This window comes from Bos taurus, chromosome 11, assembly GCF_002263795.3.
Source record: "Bos taurus isolate L1 Dominette 01449 registration number 42190680 breed Hereford chromosome 11, ARS-UCD2.0, whole genome shotgun sequence".
NCBI lineage: Eukaryota > Metazoa > Chordata > Mammalia > Artiodactyla > Bovidae > Bos > Bos taurus.
In genome coordinates, this window is record NC_037338.1 from 45,550,243 (window position 1) to 45,569,598 (window position 19,356).

The window sequence follows — 19,356 nt, forward strand, 5'->3', positions numbered from 1 at the left end:
GATTGGAGTGGGGGATGGTTCATGATGATTCAAGTGTGTTACATTTACTGAGCACTTTATTTATACTGCTTTACACCAGCTCCGCCTCAGATACTCAGGCATGAGACCCCGGAGGTTGGGAAGCCCTCTGTCAGGGAACAAGGGGTGGATTTTTCTGCATTACTCCCATCCCCACCAGGCCCAGGACCCTATCAGGTCACTTTCTTGTAGCCATATTGTCGGTGGTTCACATTTATCACTCTTCTCTAAGCCCATGTGACACACGATCCCTTCACTGCAGCTCCTCCCAACTCCAGGTGTCAGAAACCATCACCACAACTGGGGAAACATAGGGGGAGCGTTTTTGGCCCCCACTGTTGATTGAGGGCAGCGCGTCTTGCCCAGTCGGTTTTAGTTGAACACCTGGTGATGGTTTAAATTTCCGCAAACTCCCTGAAGGCAGGAAAGAGGTGCTACTCAGCTTGCTTGTCTACTGCCCCTTCTCCAGCCCGGAGTCCCGGAACACAGCAGTCACTCAGTAAATATTGAATGGATTGGATATCCAATTCATTATTTTCTTCTAAAAATCCTGAATTAGGTCAATGAATGTACATACGAATTTTAAAATAGTGTATTTAGTGAAGGATTTGTATCTCCAAACTGTCAGCTCCTGCTGGGAGCTAGGATGGAGGGCCTCTGTCCCTCTGAGACGGCCACTACCAGGTGGCTCCCCCACCCCCACCCCAACAGCCCTCTGGGGCCGCCGGAGGACAACAGGGTGGGGAACTGCCTACCGCCTCCTTCGCGCACGCGGGGAGCGCATTGAAGTTCAAAGGCGCGTGTTTACCAGCAAACAAAGCGCGTCGTGGTCTTGGTCCCAGGGACCAGCTGCGGTCCCCTCAGAAGGGACGAGGGCCGCGGCGACAAATGGACATTCCGCACGCTGGCAGAGGGACATCCGATCTGCCGCCCCACCCCCGGCTCCAGCGCCTGTTCTCCGCGCGCCGGGCCAGCAGCCTGGGGGCCGCGGTCCGGAGAACTTTGCCGGCCCGGCGGGGATGGCCGGGCAGAGGGTGCATTAGGGAATTCCCAGGGGCAGGTGGCCACTCCCGCTACAACCCCGACCCCTGCGCCTCCGAGGAGTTTCCGGGAGCGAGGGCCGGGCGGCGGCCTGGGGCCGGCCGAGCGGGCGGAACAAAGGGAGCCTGCGGGCCGGGAGGATGCTGCGCTCGCTCCCCTGCACCCCACCCGGCCCGCTCCCGGGCGCTGCCTCGCGCGCAGGTAGCCCGGCCTTCGGCGCCGCGGTAGGGTGTGTCGCAGCGGGGCCGCACAAAGACTCACTTCCGCGGGGCCTAGTGCCCCGACCCCGGCCCCGCAGCTCACAGCATCCCCGCCGTCGGCCAGGCCCGAGTGCCAGCGGCTGCGGCGCGCGGTGCCGGGCGGAGCCTGTGCAGGTGACCCTCGGAGGACCGGGGCTGGCTGGCAGCGGCGGCGCGGACAGGCGTGCCTTTACAGGCTACCGCGACGCCCCAGTCTACGATCACTTTGTGCCAGCAGCGGGGCTCGGCTCGCAGCCGGGGAGCGCCCACCTTGTACCGTTTGCGCCGCCGCCGCCAGGCAGTGGGGAGTGGTCGCGGAACTTCCCGAGGCCAGCTGCCGCCCGCTAGGTGAGCACGGCAGCGAGGGGAGGCCGGAGGAAGCCTCGGAGGCGGAGGGGCGGGGGGCAAGGGGTGGGCGCTGGGGAGCGCTGGGCGGGGCGCGGCGCAGGCTCTGCGCGGGGGCTGGGAGCAGGGAGCCGCCGCCTGGAACAATGAGGCGCATCGCGCCGGCCCGGAGGCCGAGTCCCCCGCGCTCGTTTTCGCCGCCCAACACCGAGCGAACAGGACCAGAGAATACCCCGCCGGCCGCCCGGGACGCGAGCGCGGGTCGCTGGGTCTCTGGGTCGGCGCCAGGAGGCTGCTCGGCGGAGGCGGGCTGCTGCTGCGGGAGCCGCTGAGCCGCGCGCGCGTCTGGCGCCCGGGCCCCGGCTCTCTGCTCCAGTCCGTGCAATTGTGGGAGCGCGTGGCGCGCACCCGAGCAGCCGCGGGAGAAGAAGATGTGACACGCTCGTCCCCGACTCCACGCCACGGGGTCGGGCGCAGGGAGGCGCGGCGTACGGAAAAGGTGGGCGACCGAGGGCTCGGGGTCGGGCGGTGCCAGACGGCTGCCGCTGGGTCGCCGGAGCCGGGCGCAACTCCGCAGCGAGTTAGACTCGGCGACCCGCTCCCAGACCTGTGGTGGGGTGTAGGGGGAGCGCTGAGGACAGTTTTGGGGGGAGAAGCAGGAAATTCCTCGAGAGGTGAGCCCACCGGAAGACTTGCGCTCTGGGGATAGGGGAACACAGTGTGCCCCTCAGTGACACTGATCTTTAATTTTGGCTCTAGAAGGGGCTTCGAGGTCTTTAATTGTCTTCTCGACCCCACCCGCAGGCACAACTGCGCTTCTTAAAGTCTAAAGTGCGTTGCACTGATCTCTAGTTTTCTGTAGCTGAAACGTTTGGGGCAGAAGGATCTTGTGAATCCTGAGCAGTGGGGTGTTCGTTCTTGCGCACTGGCGCGAGGAGGGCGGCTTCGGAGTTGTCCCACTTTCCACCGTGTACCGAAAGGAGATTTGATGCATTCGGGGATATGGAATGCAACGTCCATCTCCTTCGGATTTTGCGATGCAGGGGAATGGAGCGGAGTGAAACTCCTGGCTGGAGCTAAGCGGCTGCTGCCTCCTTCCAAAGCGATCCGAATAGCTGTTTGAGAAGCCGTGCTTTCCAGGAATTTAAATGAGACTTTTTGCGAACGCCTTCCAGGTCTCTCCCCCTGGTACCGTGTTTGTTTTGTCAGGCTGAACTTTCAAAGCTGTTTTATAATCCGAGAAGCACTTTGGGAGAAGAGTAATGCTTGGCTGGATTGGTTGTGAACGTATTTTTAGTGATCAGGCTGAAAAATTGAGGAGAGGCAAACCATATTTGGTCGGAATCTTTGCTTTGTGTGCGGTTGGCGTTCTGACCGGGAAGGGGCCAGCTGATCCCCAGCTCGGTTGGCTGTTTGCTTGGTGAGGACATTGCTGGGGGACTCGAAAAGCATTTTAAGTACTTTCTGCACATTTTAAACGCCTCGGGCGGGTTACTCGATAGTTACTTTTTTTTTTTTAATTTTGGTCGACATACTTTGCCATATTGAAATAAAATTCATGACCCGTGGTTTTCAAAAATTGAAATGCTGTTGTTGCAAACTTGGGGTTGACGTTTTCTTTTAAAAGGAGAAATGATGTGTGGCCTTGAGCTTATTTTTACCCTGCTATTTTTCTGAAACTGGCAACCAAAATTTTTCCAACCCTTGAAGGCTCGCATTTCCCACATGCATCAGGAAAACTGTTGGCAGTAGGGAGTGGGGAATGCTGGAAACTAATGGAAGAATTGCCTTGAATTTCACCGCTGAGTTTAAGAAAAGTCACTCAAACATGTTGGAATTCTTGATAAAATTTTTGTTGTGAGTAAGGTAAACTGGGGGTATTCCTTTCTGCTTGGTGCAAGTGAAGCTTCCGAAGCTTTGTGCTAAATCTCTGTAGAGACTGTGTAATGAACCTCAGCTCTTAGTGGGGTTCTGAACCCAAAGTTCAGACAAGAAGGGCCAAAGGTGGGAGAGAGCTCAGCAGAAACCAGCATTTGCTGAATGTAGTAAGTGGTACCTGCGATCTGAGAAGTAAAGAATTGAGGACATTTAGACTGTAGGATTCAAAGCTGAGATAATTTCACATCTGAAAATATGTGAATGGATTATTATGTAGAGAAGAGCAGGCAGCGCTGCTCAGTCTCTGATGAGGATAATTAAGACGGAAAAGTTTACTCATGAGGTGAACACATCTGTTGGGTCTGGGGAAGGATTTGTGGCCAGCCTGTGAGATAAGTTGAACAGTGAAGTGGTTGCTGAGAAATTCCTGTAGATGTTTGTTCCTGGAGCTCTTTTTTTCTGAGATTCTCCTTTTCCTGAGATGATGAAGTGTGTGCATGCTTATACTAACTGGAGTTTTATCCTCTGTGTCTACAGTTTATCCAAGTGTTTCTCAGTGCTTAAGTCTTTCTATAAATACCAGTTTATTTCTATACTTTTGTACCTATTACTTAGGTAAGCCAATGACAAGTTCCTTTCCAGAAACTTGGAGATATTTGACCTTTGAGAAACTTTTAATTAATGTCTAGATTTGTTGTCTCATTCTTGATGCTTTTGCATAAAAAATGTTTTATGCATTAATAATTGGGACAGCCTTTGTTTTAATATTCACCTAAGTATACAGTGTTTTTTCTCCCTCCTGGATCTTCTATTATATCATCTTAATTTGTAATTGCTTAAATTAAGTGAACTACTTTACTTTTCTTGCTTGAATGTCTTAGCAAAGATAGTGCCTTCAAGGTAGGGGTATGTCAAGCTTTGCGATTTTAATCATTGGACACTCCTTTAAAAAGAACTAGGGGATTAAATTGACAACTGACAGTAAGAGAAATAATTACATAGAATCAGATACTAATTTTGGAATCAGGACTGTGCAGGTGTAATTTACACAGCAGTTTTCAATGTTCTTAACAGGTTGGTGTCAAGTCCAAATCCTGAGTGTGCTGGAAGATGTGACCAGCTACTCTTATGCATAAACATCAGACTGTGGATTACTACATCTGCCATTTTTCTACTTTTGAGCGATTTATGTATAAACATGGGGCTTGGGCAGAAGCATGGATTTATTATGGCTCTTACAAAATCCCATCCTGATCTTAAATTCTAAGCCCCGTCCAGCCCCCCTAAATTGATGGGGAAGAGATGCAATTCAAAATGCATGGAACACACCTGGCCTGTGGGTGAAGTGGTGGCCCTAATGTAAAGGGTGTGAGACTGGCCCTAATGTAAAGGGTGTGAGACTGGCCCAAGCAGTCCTCAGCCAGTAGTTTGGTCCAGCCCTCACATCCATCCTAGACCTGCCGCTTGGTAAAAGCTGGGTTTCCCGCAGTAGTCTGCCTACTGTCTTCCCTTGGCCGTAGGCAGGTTCCGGTCTGCCTCCCAGCACCAAGTCCCTCCTGCTTTGACATGGAATTGCCCTGTGGATGGACTGACATCAGAGCACCGCCACCCACTCTCAGGGACTTGTCTGAACAGACCTGTCCATACCCCTCCCGCTTTCCGCTGCCCACTGTGGTCTTCTCCAGGAAAGAATCCCCAGTTCCAGGCAGATGTTGTTTCTAACAAGTGTGAGGGTTGGGGTAGCAGTTTTGCGCTGGACTTTCTCAGAGAATGAAGCAGGAGGGTGACCTCTCGGTCCCGAGTTCTGCACAGACCTGCATGGTTTTCAGGGCTGCCAGATGAAGACTCTGCTTAAACTCTCTCCAAGGTGTCTTCCAGCATGCGGATTGCGTGGAATGGATAATTGTGTTTTCTGGCGTATTGAAAAGCTAATTCCCCTGCTCAGAAGAGAAGGAACCTTTAGTTATCCATACTGGACATCCCTTCCAACAGCCCATAGTCCTGGGGAGAGCAGTGACGCCAAGAATAATCAGAGCCTCTGCTTTGAGACTTTTCATGCCCCACCCTGCTGTTATGTCTGCACAGGGCATCAAGGGGCACCTTGGCCATAACCTGGGCCATGCTATGAGACTGAGCTCAGAAGGAGGAAGTGGCTGCCTCAAGAGTGAGAACAGAGCTGGGATCTGAACTTGGGCTTGGATGTCTCCAAATGCAGATGACACCACCCTGATGGCAGAAAGGAACTGAGGAACCTCTTGATGAAAGTGAAAGAGAAGAGTGAAGAAGTTGGCTTAAAACTCAACATTCAAAAAACTAAGATCATGGCATCCGGTCCCATCACTTCATGGCAAATAAATGGGGAAACAATGGAAACAGTGACAGAGTTTATTCTCTTGGGCTCCAAAATCACTGCAGATGGTGACTGCAGCCACGAAATTAAAAGACACTTGCTCCTTGGAAGAAAAGATTGTATATGATCAACCTAGACAGCATATTAAAAAGCAGAGACATTACTTTGCCAACAAAGGTCCATCTAGTCAAAGCTATGGTTTTTACAGTAGTCATGTATGGATGTGAGAGTTGGACCATAAAGAAAGCTGAGCACCAAAGAAGTGATGCTTTTGAACTGTGGTGAAGAAGACTCTTGAGAAGGGACTTCAAGGAGATCAAACCAGTCAATCATAAAGGAAATCGGTCCTGAAGATTCATTGGAAGGACTGATGCTGAAGCTGAAGCTCCAATACTTTGGCCACCTGATGCGAAGAACTGACTCATTGGAAAAGACCCTGATGCTGGGCAAGATTGAAGGCAGGAGGAAAAGGGGGTGACAGGATGAGATGGTTGGATGGCATCACGGACTTGATGGACATGAGTTTGAGCAGGTTTTGGGAGTTGGTCAAGGACAGGGAAGTCTGGTATGCTGCGGTCCATGGGGGTGGGAAAGAGTCAGACATGACTGAGTGACTGAACTGAACTGAACTTGGGTGTCTCCAAAGGCCACGCAGCAACATGAGATACCACTCTGAAGAGGAAGCGCACTGACTGAGAGCTCCCAGCCCCACCCAGGCGTGCTGGCTCCAGAAGGTTGTCCAGGCTGCAAGCACAGGGCCTGGAGTATGTGTCTTTTGGAACCTGAAGGCAGACAGAAGCCTGAGTTGCAGCTGAAAGGTGGCCCAGGCCATTTGGGATATCCAGTCATGCAGTAGTAGGGTGAAATTCAGGCTCACGGGGTGTGACAGCAGTGACATTTTCAAAGAAAAATATAAGCTAAGATTCAAGAGAATTACCCCTGTGCTTTGAGGCTTCCCTAGTGGCTCAGACAGTAAAGAATCTGTCTGCAATGCAGGAGACCTGGGTTTGATCCCTGAGTTGGAAAGATCTCCTGGAGAAGGGAATGGCAACAAGCTCCAGTATTCTTGCCTGGAAAATCCCATGGGCAGAAGAGCCTGCCAGGCTACAGTCCGCGGGCTCGCAAAGAGTCAGAAACGCCTGAGCAACTAACACACTTTTGAGTTACTGGGTCATCAAAGAGTGCAAGCCTAGAAAGTAGCCTCTTAGATGTTTAGAAATATATTGGCTAAAGCATTAGAGAATACATCGTCAAGAAAAATCCTGCAGTGTCTTGGTCAGAAGCCTTTGTTTTCAGAAATTTAAAGTTCACATACTTAGTCCTATGCCAGGCTGCTTCTAGGATTTGAGCCTGAGAGAAGAATGCTATATTAACTTTAGAACCATTGGTTTTCTGCGTTGAAATTATACAAATTTTTCAAGTACAGGTTCTTGCATGTTGCTAATTATTGTGGCTTCTAGAATGACTGTCTGGAGTAGGAAATGGCAAACCACTCCGGTATTCTTGCCCAGAAATCCTATGCACAGAGGAGCCTGAAAGGCTACAGTCCATGGGGTCACAAAAGAGTTGGCCATGACTGAGTGACTGAGCGTAGAATGGCTTGGCTTTAAATTATATTTGGGAAAAGGTAAATCTTGTAGATACCCCAATAGCTTTCATGAATCAGAAATTAATGTGAAAAGCAGCTTCCTTGAAAGTCTATTGATGGCTCTTTTGCAGTGTGTTAAAACCTGTATTTGTACCTCTGGCCACAGATGGGTAGGAAAAAGTGCAATTAATATGGAATTTGTTTTATAAATGATACAGTTAATCCAATAGGTGCATGATTAAATGAATGAATTTGCTTTTCCTATTAGAAGAAGGGTCTTACTATGTAAATTATATTTTACAATTGGGAAAACTATACCCCTGAGAAGTCCCAGTGACAAAAAAAAAAAAAAAAAAGAGGACTATCTTTTAAAAGACGACGCAAGCACACACACACATTGGCACACCCTCACACACACTCACACTTAAATATGGGAGGAACACATCCCGGGACTGATGTGACTCTATGTCAGATATGAGAGAGAATGTGAATCGTGACAAGTAAACGTTCCTGGCTGGGATTCACAGCTGCTGAGAAACAAACTCAGGATCAGAACCCTGGCCTTCTGACCGAGAGAACACTCTTCTTCCTGTATCAGAGATCTCGGGAGAATTCCACATTGTCAGTGGAGTAGGAAGATCTCAAAAATGTTTAGGGTTTAAACTGCACTCTTCGTTTATTATAAGTAGACCGTGTGTTAGAGAACGAAATGGCAATTCACCCCAGTATTCTTGCCTGGAGAATCCCATGGACAGAGGAGCCTGGCGGGCTACAGTCCAGGGGGTCACAGAAGAGTTGGCCATGACTGAGCGACTGCACAACAACAAAGACTGCGTGTGGGAACACGCGCTTTTTTCTCTCTGTGTGCAGCGTGAGGGTTCTTACAGCGTCAGCATCTCCCGGTACCTGGGTAGGTGCAGGATGTGTTTCATCCTCGGGACCAGATCCTGCAGTGGCATCTCCAGCAGGGTATCTAGGGTGCCCCTAGGGTGCTGGGCTGGGCCAGGTGACTGGACTCCTGGTATCACAACTCAAGTTCCCTGGGGGAGGTAGATTCAGAGCAGGACTAGAGGAGGAAGGTCAGGTGTGTGCTTGCTTTATACTGTGTTTTTACATGGTGGGTGAAAGCAGGACTGAGGGTTGCAGTTAGATATTTCGACATTGCCCTTGTTTATCCTGTGTGCTTGCCAAGGACATTTTTGCTTAAAGTCCAGTCCGGTCACCTATGTACCTCAAAACCAAGTGTCCTTCCTTTAGTGTCTGGCAGTTTGTAGGGTGAACAGAACACAGGGGCTGTCACAGGCCCCCTTGCTTGTGTGGGGAGAACAGAGGACAGATGGTAAAGTTCACACCAAGATACACAAAAGTGAATTTCACTTTCTGACTCTTTGCTACCCCGTGGACTGCAGCCCGCCAGGCTCCTCTGTCCATGGGATTGTCCAGGCCAGAGAACTGGAGTGGGTTGCCATTCCCTTCTCCAGGGGATCTTCCCCACCCAGGGATTGAAGCTGGGTCTCCTGTATTGCAGATGATTCTTTACCAATTGAGCAAAACCTCGAGCACCTGATGATCTCCAGGTGCCAGGGCAGTGACATCATGGAACATATCGGGTCTGGAGCAGGCCTTCCTTTCTCACATTTTGTTAGCTACTTTAGGAAGTCAGACTTAAACCATTCAACCCTATTATTTGTATGCCTCCCTGAATCTCACAGAGAACACCTGAAAAGCGCCTCTCTTTTCATAATGATCCCAGATGTAGTTGGGCATCTTTGTTCCTTTCTTTAACAGAGCATTCAGAAGTGAGGGACATGTGTAGTTGGCCAGTAATTAGTAAATAAATTGGGTAGGACCTTCCCAGGGAGAGTTTACAAAAGCACTCATCTCGGATCCATAAACGTATCAAATCCTAACAATCAGAGCCACACACATTAGCAGCCCCTGGTGGGATAATAAGGCTGGTCCCCAGGGATGGGCTGGTGGTGGTTGTGGTTGGGCTGCAGTTTTTTCCTGCTTGCCCATGAATCATCTGTGAACAGATATTAAAATTTGGGAAAGGTCCCTGGGCAGGAAAATCAAATCTTAGCTGACCACAAAGAATTGTAAGTGCAGTGCTTTGAGTTCTGGCCCTCCCAGTGCAGGTGGAGAAGGTAACACACACCTTTGGTGGGAAGCCAGAGATGGTACTGTGCTATGTCCCCAGCAGTGTGTCACACCTGGCCTGAATGTCACGCATGGCCATTACACGTTCTGCCAGCACTCCCTGCAGGAGACAGCCATGCAGACTAAGGGCATCTTCCCGGGAGGGACAGAGGGTCAGCTGCATTTGGAGTCATGAGAGTTTATATGGTGCTTCCTGTATTTTCCAAGCATCTTCCCAGACAACGTCCTCTATGTGCTAAGCGCTCTGCATTGCTTTCCCTAAAGGTCAAGTGAGGGCTCGGGGCAGCCCTGAGTGAGTCAGTTAATTAAAGGAACTCTTTCCATTACTCTGAACCCATACTAGAATGAAAATAAAGACTGTCACCAGTGGTTGAAGTTAAGGACTTCAAGTGATTCTCTGTAGTAAATAGAACATTGCAGGAGTTTAATGAAAGCACATGGAGTTAAAAAAAAAAAAAATACATGGAGCGTTTGAATAAACTGTTCTTGCTCCATTTAAGTATGCTTAAGATACAAGGGATGACTTGCAAATGAACAGAGAGGTACCTAAGCGTGGCTTTCCTCTCACCCAAGGAAGTCATTTTAAATCACTTTCATAATCCAGTTAAGTGGATTTTAATGACAACATGTGTGTTGGTCCTTAGCCGCCACGTTGCTGCCTGTGGCATTGCGGCAGTTCTGTCCCGTGACAACCCCCAGCACCAGCAACACTCGGGATCTCCACGAAGTCTCACAGACCCAGGTCAGTTCTGGACATACACACCTGGCAAAGGAAGCTCTTTGGAGGAACCTCCATCCACTGTTGGGCTTCCCAGGTGGCGCTAGTGGTAAAGAACCCACCTGCCAGTGCAGGAGATGTGGGTTCAATCCCTGGCTTGGGAAGATCCCCTGGAGGAGGGCATGGCAGATCACTCCAGTATTCTTGCCTGGAGATTCCCATAGACAGAGGAGCCTGGCGGACTATAGTCCATGGGGTCACAAAGAGTCAGATACGACTTAGCATTGCACCATCCACTGTCACAGGCCTGGGTTGATTCCCACAGTATTCAGTGCTACTGCTATTTGTGGTAATATATTAAAATTGAAAATCTGTGAAAACGGTAGGACCTTAGCTCTCTGCACACCCTTGAGCCCTTTTAATTTTCCTCATGAGTCACGCTGTGCCAACTTAATGAGGTTTGCATTACCAGTTGGTTTCTCTGCACTTTTTAATTATGTTGTTGTCCTGGACAAGGTCTTTGAAAACTGAAACTGGGTAGAAAATTCTCTTACTGGGTTCTGAAATCCTGATGCCAGTCAGGAAGGCCTGAGCCTGTGATCAAACTAGCTCACCAACTGGTGCTGTGTTCTTCTGGGAATTCAGAACCATGGGTTATTGAAGCTGGTTTCCAGTGGACCCCAACATTTCAGGAGAGTGTGAACTCAGCCTTGACCTTCGCAGTAGGCTGAGTGTTTTGCTTGTTTGTTTTTCTTCTTTCCAACTGTTTCAGACTGCTTGAGAAGATTTACTCTCAGGCAGGGAACCTCAAAGTCAAGACAATTTTGTGGCCTCCTAGAAACTGATGATGAATAATTCAGATCTTACAAGAGGTCCTGCCTTTCCCTTGTTTGTGCTGTGTGTGTGTTCAGTCATGTCAGACTCGTTGCAACCCCATGAACTGTAGCCCTCCAGGCTCCTCTGTCCATGGGATTCTCCAGGCAAGAATTCTGGAGTGAGTTGCCATTCCCTTCTCCAGGGGATCTTCCTGACCCAGCGATTGAACAGGTCTCCTGCACTGTAGGCAGATTCCTTACTGTCTGAAACACAAGCAACCCTGACAAACAGGTAAATAAAGATGATCTGTTTCCCAGGTGTAGAGGCCGGGCACCTGCTCTGTCCAGCTGAGCTGTGTATCAGGATGGGTGAGGGGCAGCTGTCAGGGGAGGGGGTCCCCTCGGAGTTCAGGGGGGTCTTTACCTTCAGCCTCATAGAGAGGATAATAGAAAAAGCAAGAGAGTTCCAGAAAAACATCTACTTCTGCTTTATTGACTACACCAAAGCCTTTGACTATGTGGATCACAGCAAACTGTAGAAAATTCTTCAAGAGATGGGAATACCAGACCACTTTACCTGCCTCCTGAGAAATCTGTATGCAGGTCAAGAAGCAACAGTTAGAACCGGACATGGAACAATGGACTGGTTCCAAATTGGGAAAGGAGTACCTCAAGGCTGTATATTGTCACCTTGCTTATTTAACTTCTATGCAGAGTACATCATGTGAAATGCCAGGCTGGATGAAGCACAAGCTGTAATCAAGATTGCTGGGAGAGATATGCAGATGACACCACCTTTAAGGCAGGAAGCAAAGAGGAACTGAAGAGCTTTTTGATGAAAGTGAAAGAGGAGAGTGAAAAAGCTAGGTTAAAACTCAACATTCAAAAAACTAAGATCATGATATCTGGTCCCATCACCTCATGGCAAATAGATGGGGAAACAGTGGAAACAGTGACAGACTTTATTTTCTTGGGCTCCAAAATCACTGCAGATGCTGACTGTAGCCATGAAATTAAAAGACATCTGTTCCTTGGAAGAAAAGCTATGACCAACCTAGACAGCATATTAAAAAGCAGAGATATTACTTTGCCAACAAAGGTCCGTCTAGTCAAAGCTATGGTTTTTCTAGTGGTCATGTATGGATGTGAAAGTTGGACTATAAAGAAAGCTGGGCACCAAAGAATTGATAGTTTTGAACTGTGATGTTGGAGAAGACTCCTGAGAGTCCCTTGGACTGCAAGGAGATCAAACCAGTCAATCCTAAAGGAAATCAGTCCTGAATATTCATCGGAAGGACTGATGCTGCAGCTGTAACTTCAATACCTTGGCCACCTGATGTGAAGAATTGACTCACTGGAAAAGACCCTGATGCTGGGAAAGATTGAAGGCAGGAGGAGAAGAGGACAACAGAGGATGAGATGGTTGGATGGCATCACCATCCAACTCATGTCCATCAAGTCGGAGCAAGCTCCGGGAGTTGGTGGTGGTCAGGGAAGCCTGGCATGCTGCAGTCCATGGAGTCGCAAAGAGTTGGACATGACTGAGCAACTGAACTGAACTGAACAATGATCCTACATGTAGGGCAGCAAAGGAGACACAGACATAAAGAACACTGGACTCTGTGGGAGAAGCCGAGATAATTTGGGATAATTTGAGAGAATAGCATTGAAACATGTATATTACCATATGTAAGACAGATGACCAGTGTAAGTTCAATGCGTGAAGCAGGGCACCCAAAGCCCTGGGACAACCCAGAAGGATGAGGTGCGGAGGGAGGTGGGAGGGGGGTTCAGGATGGGGGGACACATGTGCACCCGTGGCTGATTCAGGTCAATGTATAGCAAGATTATCACAGTATTGTAAGGTAAGTATCCCCCATCAAATAAATTAATTACTTGAAAAAAAAAAAGACTCTGAGATGTGGAAACTTATGTAATCTGCCTTTGTGTCGCCAGCTCGAACATTCCTCCAGTAGATCCTGTAGATATTTGTTGAGTAAAAGTCGCTCCTTTCATGGCAGACTTGGGCTTGTTGCCATCAAGCAGTGGAGTTCCGCCCACTGCCTCTTTATCCTCAGGGCTGGGGAGTCAAGGAGAGGGGCTGAGGACACTCCTTCCATGAATCGTGCATCTCACAGGGTTGTTACTGTACTCGCTCCCTGGTTTACACTCTTTGGCCACAGTTAACAAGTGTGGGAACAGGAACGTGCTGAGGTCAGCCATCTCCTTCTTAAAAAGAGAACTAAGTTGGCTTCTTGTCATGGTCTCCGCAGCTCCCAGACTCTCCCCTGAGGGAGGGCGGATGGCGTTTCTTGTGCTGGATTCCGTGCTCCTGCCTCCGTCTCCATCTCTTTCTCCGACACACACCTCATTGCATCCATACCTACACGAGCACTGTGGGGGCATGGCAGGGGATTTCAGCCCCTGACCTCTGCTTGGAGGCTTGAACACTGATGCTTACTTTATTATAGCAGGTGCTAACGATTTATGAGCTGTGAAAAGTTTCTTTTCAGCGCACCGGAGGTCAGAACTGGACATTTAATTTGAAACCCATATGGCACTGACTTGACAGTATGGGGAGACCCTTTGTAAACTGTAGAGGGCAGTCGCTGTGAGAGACATGAACTCTGGAGCCAACAGACTAAGTTTCAGATTCCAGGCCTCCACTTTGGAGGAATTTGTGGTCATTATTCTTTTTTCTTTTCTTCTTTCTGTTCTACTTTTTTTAAAAACAAAAAATTCAGACTTTTAGAGCACCTTAAGGTTCCCAGCAAAATTGAGCAGAACATATGGAGACTTCCTGCCTCACACAAGCACGGCATCCTCTATTATCAGCATACCCCCAAATGGTATATTTGTTGCAATCTGATGAACCTACATTGATGCATCATAATGTCCCAAAGTCCATAGTTAACCTTTGGGTTCACTCTTGGGTTTATACATTCTATGCTGTTGATGTTCTTGTTGTAGTTGCTAAACTGTGCCTGACTCTTTTTTGACCCCATGGGCTGTAGCCCACCAGGCTCCCCTGTCCATGGGATTCTCCAGGCAAGAATCCTGGAGTGGATTGCCATTTCCTTCTCCAGGGCATCTTCCCAACCCGGGATCAAACATGAGTCTCCTTCACTGCAGGCAGACTTCTTAGCATCTGAGCTGCCAGGGAAGTTGAAAACTTATGTCCACACAAAAACTCAGCTGCTGCACATGGATGAGTAGCAAGGACTGGTGATTGCACAGAGAATACTCCACCTCTGTTCTGCTGGAGCACACGCTCCATGGTCCTGGTCTCCCTTCTAGCTTCACTTAGAATACACAGAATCAAAGACACAACTCTGAAGACCTCCAAGACAGCAACAGGGGAGCAGGAAACCAAGGCTGACCCTTTGCACGCGGGTTCCTGTAGGGCTGCCGTAGGGCTCCCGGTTGTGTGCCTGTGAAGCCGGCCCGACTGATGTCCCATGGACTCTTAACCTCGGTTTCTCATCATGAAACTGAGGCACTCATAGCGCCCAGCTCACAGGTCATTCTTAGGTTTATCACTGACACAGCAGCACACTTGGAGCCTGTGAGCTCTACTCCTTCTACCACCGGGTGAGGCTTAAACACAGGCAGCTGGTCAGATGCAGCCAGGCCACTCAGTGTCACCTCCAGAACTGAGCAGGCTGCACAGAGGTTTCCGTAAGTCACGGAGGATGAATCTTATTAGCCCTCTGGAAATGAGTCAGTGCCTGTACAGATGAACAAGCAAATAAAATAGAGTGCCTTCAGCACTTTGAACAGCAAGTGATTTTATAAAAAGACAAAACCTGGCTGCCAGCCCCCGTCACTTTCCCCTGAGAGCTCGTGCCCGCCCCTGAACCTCAGCACCCTCACCTGTGAAGCGAAAGCCTCTGAGGATGATGGATCCCAGAGCTTGGACATCATGATGTAGAGTCTTACAAGAAGGCGGGACCTAAGATAAAAGTCAAGACATGTGAATGTGTGTAACAGGACATGCTGGGAAGAAACAGCAAACCAGATTTATCATCACCATCCTGTCATCTGGGCATTGAAAGCCAGCAGCGCTGGAGACCCTCTCCCCGAAGCCGAGCCTTCACCAGCAGGACTGACACCCATGTGCACCTGTCTCTGCCATACAGACACCTGCTGTCTGGTAGCCACATGGCACCCTCCTCGAAGGTCTAAACTTGTGCTTCTGCATCTGTTTAAAGGACCCTGAAGCCCTCCAGGTGTCTGAACAACCAGGAACCCTGGCATGAATACCCTTGCAGGATAGACTTCTTCTGGGAGGGGTGAGGTGCCCCAGTTTCTGCAGCTCCCTTGCCAATGTTCAGGAACTCTGTGCATTGGTGCTCAGTCGCTTAGTCATGCCTGACTCTTTTGTGACCCCATGAACTGTACCTGCCCAGCTCCTCTGTCTATGGGATTTTCCAGGCAAGAATACTGGAGTGGATTGCCATTTCCTCCTCCAGGGGATCTTGCTGACCCAGGGATTGAATCCACATGTCCTGTGTCTCCTACACTGGTAGGCGGGTTCTTTAGCACTGAGCCATCTGAGAAGCCCCCAGGAATTTTGTGAGCCAATTATTAAATTATATTAAAAACAAAGATGGTCAGCTCTCAAAACTCATCGATTCCTAACAGTTTCATCACATCTTCTGCCTTTTCTCCTTCAGGAGTCCTTTGCATCTATTGCATCTGTGTAGTAAAAATACTGAGATGAGCTTCTGTGTCTGTTCCCACCTCTGAGTTCAATAAGGACACATAAGTAGATTGAAATTGGCTGTGGTGGAAATACTTACACCATAGAAAGGCAAATGCTAAAAATCAGGTCTCCTCCCCACTCCCCTTGCCTGAGAGCCAATTTTAAAACTTTTATCTGTACATTGCTGAGCAGGGATGACATTTAGAGAAGTTCTTTTTGAAAGGTTTGTTACAAGCTGTGTTTATCATAGACCATTCCAGAATCAAGTAGAAAGTGTGGAAAAGGAAAAAAGGAAGAAGGGGAGACCATTCTGGGAGCACCCGTGCCTGGAAGCACATGGACTGTGTAGAATCTAATAAAAATCCTCTGGAAGACTGGCTGAGCTGTGTGATGGCACTCAGCATTTCAGAGGAGAGAGAACTGGTGTTTGTGACTCAGCTGCTTAACATCTTGCTTCTGTAGAATGGGAATCTGGGTATGATTTGCAAAGGCAGTAGTGTTCAACGCTATGGGAAAGTTTTTGTAAGCATAATTACACTCTGCTGTTTCTTTTATTCATGTATCTGTGCCTCGGGTGTTAAAAGTCCCTTGCTAGTGGGAGAAGCAGGCACGGACGCAGTGCTGGGTAGCACAGGAAGCAGCCAGGGAAGGGTGCCCCAGCTGGTTCCTGAGGTGACAGCCCCCATCTTCCTGCAGAGGAAATGGCCCTCGCAGAGGCACTCAGCTGGGACCCCAGTCTCGCCTGTGGGGTCCAGGGCTGCACAGGGCTATATGGGTCAAGGTGGGTGTAGCTGGTTTGGGGAGAGGTGATGGGGATTAGGAAGCTGTAGTCAGACAAGCATCTGTGGGTGGTTCTGTGGGTGGTTTGGGGATTCCTGCCAAACCACCTCCTGACTGCATGGGAGGACAGTGCCTGTTCTCTCTCCTGCCCTGAGGTTTTACTCACTCATGCAGCCATCCAAGGGCCAACATGCAATGCAGGCACATGGGCCCCGCCTCTGGGATTTTGGTTCAAGTCTGGAGCAGATGCCAGGAGGTTTCATTTTTTTAATTAATTTTTGTTGGAGTATGGTTGCTTCACACTGTTGTGTCAATTTCTGCTGTATAGCAAAGCGAATATATATACATATGTTCCGTCTTTTTCAGATTTCCTTCCCATTTAGGTCACCACAGAACACTGAGTAGAGTTTCGTGCGCAATGCAGTAGGCTCTCATTAGCTTTCTATTTTATGGGCTACCTTGGTGGGTCAGACGGTAAAGAATCTGCCTGCAACACAGGAGACTAGAGTTTGATCTCTGGGTCGGGAAGATCCTTTGGAGGAAGGAATGGCAACCCACTCCAGTATTCTTGCCTGGAGAATCCCACAGACAGAAGAACCGGGCGGGCCACAGTCCATGGGGTTGCAAAGAGTAGGACACCACTGAGCAACAACAGCAAAGTGAATCAGCTGTATGTATACATAGATCCCTGCTGTTTGGGATTTCCTTCCCATTGAGGTCACCAGAGAGCACCGAGTAGAGTTCCCTGTGCTCTACAGTAGGTTCTCATTAGTTATCTATTTTCTATTTAGTATCAATAGTGTATATATGTCAACCTCAGTCTGCCAGTTAATCCTCCCCCCGGCCCTTTCCCCCTTGCTGTCCATCCATTGTTCTATACGTCTTCATTGTCTCCAATGTGTCATCCATTGTCTCCATTTCTCTTTTTTCACATACGTGTCGCACCACACACAGAAGTGTTGTTCTGTAACCTCTGTGTCTTCACCACCAAGAGAAGACGATGCACAATAATAATAAGGCTCTTTCCAGCTCCACGTCCCTCTGGCTCCCAGTCTCAATCTGTCCCCACAATCACTTTGTGAGACATTCAGAGCAGCTGTTCCTAATTTTCCAGCTAAGAGAACAGAGACAGCAGAGGTTGACTGAGGAGCACAGGTCCCACCGTAGCACGTGGGGCACCCATGCTTCTCTCCACTTGCCGGGGGTTTTTCTCAGGAACATGGACCCTGGGGGTCCTGTCTGTGAGCCCTGGGAGCCACCTTGTGGTCATCTGCTCTGGGGCCAACCTCAGGCCCATCCTGCAATGAACAAGTTGCACCTGAGTTCCCCAAGAAACCTTGAGCTCTGCGAGGATGACTCTATGGACTTTACAGCATAGTCATTCTATTCTTAATTTTCCTCCTGTTTAATTCCTGCAGCACTCTGTTCAGCTGTGGGACTTTATAAGATTGTGGATGTAAAATATGGTTCAATCTATTTAGTATCATTAGATGACAAGGAATGTGTCGCGAGTAGAAGAGATTTTTGTGGGTTTTTAGATATTTCCATCTCTTTCCATCACTTAATGACAGGAGAAGACAGAACGAGGGCGTGCACTTCAGCCCTGGGACCTGTGTTCTCACTGTGACCACATCCAGCTTTGTATTCACAGGTAGCGTGCCGCATTTCCCTAGACCATGGGTCTATATAGAGTCATCCTTGCAGAGCTCAAGGTATCTTGGGGAACTCAGGTGCTCCCTTGTTCACTGCAGGATGGGTCTGAGGTTGGCCCCGGAGCAGATGACCATGGTCACTGGGAAGAAGAGCGCTTGAGGAGATGAGTGTGTGAGGGGTGGGGGTAGAGAGATCATACAGGCAGTACCACCGTCACAAACCCCCATTGATGCAGCATCTTCAACCCACATCCCCGGGGTTCAAGAAATGCAGCTTTATCTAAACTCCACAGAAGCTGTATTTTGAGTGTCTCACTCTCCTATTTCAATTCACCTTCTCCTTTCCATCAGCCTGTGTGTGTTACTCACTCAGTCGTGTCGGACGCTTTGCGGCCCCATGGGCTGTACCTGCCAGCCTCCTCTGTCCATGGGATTTCCCAGGCAAAAATACTGGAATGTTTTGCCATTCCCTTCTCCAGGCGATCTTCCTGACCCAAGGATCGAAAAGGGTTTCCTGCATGCAGGCAGATTCTTTACCATCTGAGCCACCAGGGATAGTTTTTACCTCCTTTTGGGCAAGGGAAAACCCACTCAAAAAGGATTCTTCCAAATTTGTGTCCTCCCCTCCACAGTCCTTGAAATACAGCTTTTGAACTTCAAAGCTGAGAATTAACATAAAGGGCTGCTGGTTCTTCTGTGACAGTCATCCTGGGTCAGAGAAGGTCTGCTCTTTGTCCCCGTGAATTCAGGAAGGTATAGCAAAAGGGAAAAAAAAAAAAAAATCAGTCAGGATGCCTAGCATCCTGCCAGACTTGTGAACTTGGTTCTGTCTTTCCCACATTACTTTAGGCCTGGGGCGGGGGGTATGTTTGATGTGTTTAACATCGCATACCTGGAATCCAGCATGTGTCAGGTGTGCAGGTATCTGTGGAGTTTATGAATGAATGAAGCAATGGAAAATCAGCACTGTGCTTGTGTGCACACACACCAGATGCAAGAACAATTGTGCAGCTCTCAGCCAGGGCACAGTGACCCAGTGACTGGCAGCGACCAGAGGCAGGTAGGAA

General features: G+C 49.0%; 1 protein-coding gene across 2 annotated transcripts in view; it reads left to right on the forward strand.

Moving 5' to 3' along the window:
* Nucleotides 1-1,601: 1,601 nt before the first annotated feature.
* ST6GAL2 (ST6 beta-galactoside alpha-2,6-sialyltransferase 2) overlaps nt 1,602-19,356 on the forward strand; it is a 59,041-nt gene continuing 41,286 nt past the window's right edge. The window contains exon 1 of one of the 2 annotated variants that reach the window (NM_001008668.2): nt 1,602-1,646. The gene's annotated coding sequence lies outside the window, so the exon portion shown is untranslated. Of the gene's footprint in view, nt 1,647-1,779; nt 2,143-19,356 lie in introns of those variants that run through there. The other variant, XM_005212747.5, reaches the window with a different exon arrangement.